This window comes from Acanthochromis polyacanthus, chromosome 4 (genome assembly GCF_021347895.1).
Source record: "Acanthochromis polyacanthus isolate Apoly-LR-REF ecotype Palm Island chromosome 4, KAUST_Apoly_ChrSc, whole genome shotgun sequence".
Lineage (NCBI taxonomy): Eukaryota > Metazoa > Chordata > Actinopteri > Pomacentridae > Acanthochromis > Acanthochromis polyacanthus.
In genome coordinates this window covers 7,817,100-7,821,755 of record NC_067116.1, presented here as the reverse complement: position 1 = coordinate 7,821,755, position 4,656 = coordinate 7,817,100, and positions in this window count along the sequence as shown.

Here is a 4,656-nt window from a genome sequence, read left to right as displayed (position 1 = left end):
TGAAAGGTCCAGTCACTGGTGAATCAGTACTCCTAGCTATAACTAAACCATGAAGACAAAAGAACACCCCAAACTTCTAAGTGAAAAAGTTACGGAAAGATACAATTCAGAGGATGGATGCAAGAGAATTCCCAAGTCACTAAATATAATTTGAAGTACAATAAATCCATCATTAAGAAATGAAAAGAATGTGGCACATCTGTCTCGAGCAGACCATCCTCAAATCTGAATTAGCATACAAGAAAGAGATAAATAAGGGGGGTCACCAAAACACTTTTGACTCCTCTGAAAAAGTGACAAGCTTCAGCAGCTGAGATGAGAGACTGTGCACCCAACAGCTGTTGCCCGAGTTTTTCAGCAGTCAAACCTTTACGGGAGAAATGCAAAGACAAAGCCAATGTTGAAAAAAATCTGCATTTGAGAAACTCTGAAATCAGCTTGAAACAGGGTCTTTGATGAGACCAATGTTGAGCTTTTTGGCCATCAGACTGGACAGTATGTTTGGTAGACACCAAACAGTGCACATCATCACAAACACACCACCTCCACTGTGATGCATGATGGTGGTAGCATCGTTATGTGGTGCCACCATAACTGTACCATAACTGATTTAATGAGCTATTCGCAGTTTCACTGTGCCGGCCATGTGTACTTAGACTTGCATGGCTTAATCTTTGAGACAAGCATATGCTACTGGCAGGATCAACCAGGTAGCCCAGACGGGACCATTCTTGCCAGCAGGCCCTAGAAGGCTTGTAAAGGTAGAGGATAAAATTAATGCAGAACATAAAGCACAGTGAAATACTGGAGGACAACCTGAAGCAGTCTACAACAGAACTGCTACTTGGGGGGAAATGGGTTTTCCAGCAAGACAATGACTCCAAGCTTACAGCCAAAGCTGCATCGATATAGTTTAAGGACAATAAAGTTGTGGAGTGTCAACGTTAGAGCCCATAAAAAACAACGTTTAGTGATGATCCCTGTGCAGCTTGACAAAGCTTGAGCAATTTTGTCAAGAAGAACAGGGTAAAGCTGCAGAGTACAGATGTGCAAGGGAGACCTGTCTATACAGAGTCAACGCTGTAATTGCAGCTGAAGTCATATATTCTATGTGCATGTTATTTTTAACATATATTGATTACCTTTTCTGCTACATCTCCATTTTTGTATGCCCTGGTTTGAAGAGGGTAAGCACAGTCCTGTACTTTGTTCATATTTCTCAATTATTTGACATTACTTTGTAGAAATCTGTTTTCATTTTGGTATGAATGTGTCTTTCTTTATTAAATTCTTGTCAAAACAAGTAAATTAAATGGCCCATGATTCAAAGCTGAAAAGCAACGAAAGAGGAAAACTTCCAAGGGGGTTGAAAACATTGTAAAATGTGTCTTTTTCTATTGTTAGAGTAAATTGGGCACTTACAAAAAACATGAGCTTAGACTCACTTGAATAAATCTGCTCTTATCTGTAGCACAGGACCTGAAATTAGCTCCTTTTTATGCTGCAGTATAATGCTGCATCTGGCTCATACTTTCCAGCAGCAATAAGATCATTTGTAGTGCTAGCGGGATTGACGTAAATGACACACCTCTGAGCGGCACCTTTTCCTTAAATACCTCTTGAACTAAAAGAGACTGTGATCACCAAACCCAGCTAAGAACAGAGCAAAATGAACAGGAAGGTTTCATAAAGCCCAGAATCCCAGAGCAATTCAGACTGAGCCTTTGTTCCCATGACAGCAGGAGGAGGAGTAGTCAGTCTGCAGTAAAATCTCACTGATGAGGCTGATATGCACTACATGTTCCACGAAGTGCATTACATAACCTTTAAAATGAGCGTACATGTTGCGCTCACAAGAGAGTCTTGCTTTTTTACAACGGGTAAATCTTGTGCAATATGCTGTAGTAATTACCTGAATGTAGTTTTTTGACTCTGATATGATTGCGCTTACAGATTGTGGATAGGAGGAGGTCAGAGGGTGGGAGTTAAAGAGAGGGAAAACAGAAATCCAGGCAGCAACATCCCAGGAGTCTGGTTGGTAGACAATGATGTTGAAATTCTGATCACACACATGCCTGCAAACCATGCTGCTCACCAACGGAGGGAAAGGATGAGAAACAGAGAGGGGGAGTAAGTGAGTAAGAGTGGAACAGACTGACAGGCATCTGCAAAACTAACAAGGTATCCAGCAGAACTCAGTTAAAACTGTTTCTAGATTTTACGCAAATCACATAAAGGATGTAATTAATCCTCATTCAGTTTTAAACTGTCTCTGCTGAAGCTGAATATCAGAGGGACTGTCGTGATGACAAAACTAAGAGTCAAATCATGGCGTCATTGACAACAACATGGTAAATTTTAGCAATATAGGTTTTTTTAACATGCATCTGACTTATCCATCGATTTAACACGTAAAAGGGGGCAAAGGGAGGGGCGATAATTCTGGCACCTGTTATTTATTTGAACTAAATATCAATCATTCTCTCGAGAATCAGAAACTCCACTAGAAGGCCGTTTTTTTTTTCCATCTAATGAATGAAAATTATTGAGAACAATGTTTTGATTTTCAAATTGCCCTTATGGAGGAAGTGTTGTCTCATTGTTGTGTAGCTGACTGACAAACAGAACATTCCAGAGCAGCACACAAAGAAACCAGAGACCCTTTCCCAAAGCTGTAAATTTGGTAAGACACCATTTCAGAAGACTGCTAACCCAAAACTCACACCCAGATGGAACATCTGCCAAAGTGTCTCTTTGTCTCTGTGTTCCTGAACCACCTCATCCAGCAGATCATCACAGCTTCACATCCTGCAGCAGCTTCCCTCTCCCTCCTACAAATGCTGCACAGGCACCACTTTCCTTCTGCTAATCGGGTAAATATGCAAATTTCATCAGGTCTTCCAATTCCAGAGTGATTCTGAATTCATCACTTTTCTACCAACTGCTTCCAGTGATGATCACAGTTAATCAGTTGGTTTATCAGCATTTATTCATTCATTTATTGTTGTTGTTACATTATTGTTGCTTTTTTTTGTTTGTTCGAGTGTTAGCTAATAAATGTTTGTATAAAATTATCATTGGTTCTATTGTGTATTTCTTTGGGGAACTGGAGGTCAATGAAATCAGAGCTTAAGGCTTTCAGATAAAAGACTGATCAACTGCATTTTAATCAAAGTCCTTTGAGAGTTTGTCTAAAATGATCATTTTCTCAGTAAGCTGATGATGCCCCTAAATTTAACCACAAAAAATGCAGTTATGCTACATTGTATGTTACAATTACAATGCCTAAACACAGACACAATCATACAGAAGTGTGTCTGTTTGGCTTGCAGTAACAGCAACATGCTGCCAGATTTAGCATAGGACAGCACTTTAGTTGATTTTCTGAGGGGTTAGATGACAACAGCTTCCACAGAAGATCGCCATAGAGTCATGAACAAAAGTCGACAAACACTTGTAATGACTGTGTGTATTGTGTCTTGAATTTTCACTGATTCTCTTTAACTCTCAATTTTCTATGATGCAATCCTTAAATGCATGCATTCTGTCACAAAAAAAACATTAAAAAACCCGGGGTTAAACTTGACATAGGCTACAGCAACTTTAAATGTCAGTTTTGGTGATGTAGAAAGCTGTGTTTATCAAATGTTCTTAGAAGCGTGGCCTTATAGCTTCTTGTGGATGACTGATTGACTACAGCTGCTGACTTCTCTGAGTCAACTCAAATGGGGCCATTTGATGAACTCATTAGTTACCAACGCTACAGTGGAAAAATCCAAGAAGCTCACAAAGATCTGAAAAAGCAAATGACTGACTTGAACAAGTCAGGAAAGTCACTTGAAACCATTTCAAAGCAGCAAAGATGCAAAAATCATGGTAAGTATGAAGTGCATGGTACAGTTGTGTCATTGGGGCGGCTGTGGCTCAGGTGGGGCGGCTGTGGTTCAGGTGGGGCGGCTGTGGATCAGGTAGAGCGGGTTGTCCAATGATCGAAGGGTCGGCGGTTCGATTCCCGCTCTCGCCTAGTCATGTGCTGCATGCTGAAGTTTCCTTGGGCAAGATTCTGAACCCTGAATTGCCTACCAGTGACTGTTCCACTGGTGTATGAATGTATACTGACTGATGTGCAGGTTGATTAGCAACCTGCACATTAGTGTGTGAATGTGTGTGTCTGGGTGAATGGGAGCAATTGTTGTAAAAAAGCGCTTTGAGTACTCTGATGAGTAGAAAAGCACTACATAAGAGCAAGTCCATTTACCAAGTCCATTGCCATGATCAGCAAGAAAACGCAAACTATTTCCTGCTGCAGAACAACAATTGATCAGGATGGTGAAGAGTCAATACCTCCAAGAACACCGTACCTGCCATCAAGCAAGATGATGGATGCATTATGCTCTGGGGCTGTTTTGCAGAACTGTTGTTTTACACAACATAAATGAAGTAGAAGAATTATCTCCACATTCTCAAGGAAGACCTGCCTCAAGGTTTGATTGTGGATGCAGTTGGGTGTTTGCATGAGACAATGAGCCCATACACAAAATTCTACCTTTAAACCCATGAAGAACCTGTGGACTGTGATGGAGAAACACGATTGTGTCAAAGATCCAACAAATTCTTTCCACAAGAGGATGGTAAAACCAGAAGCTTGTGGTTGTT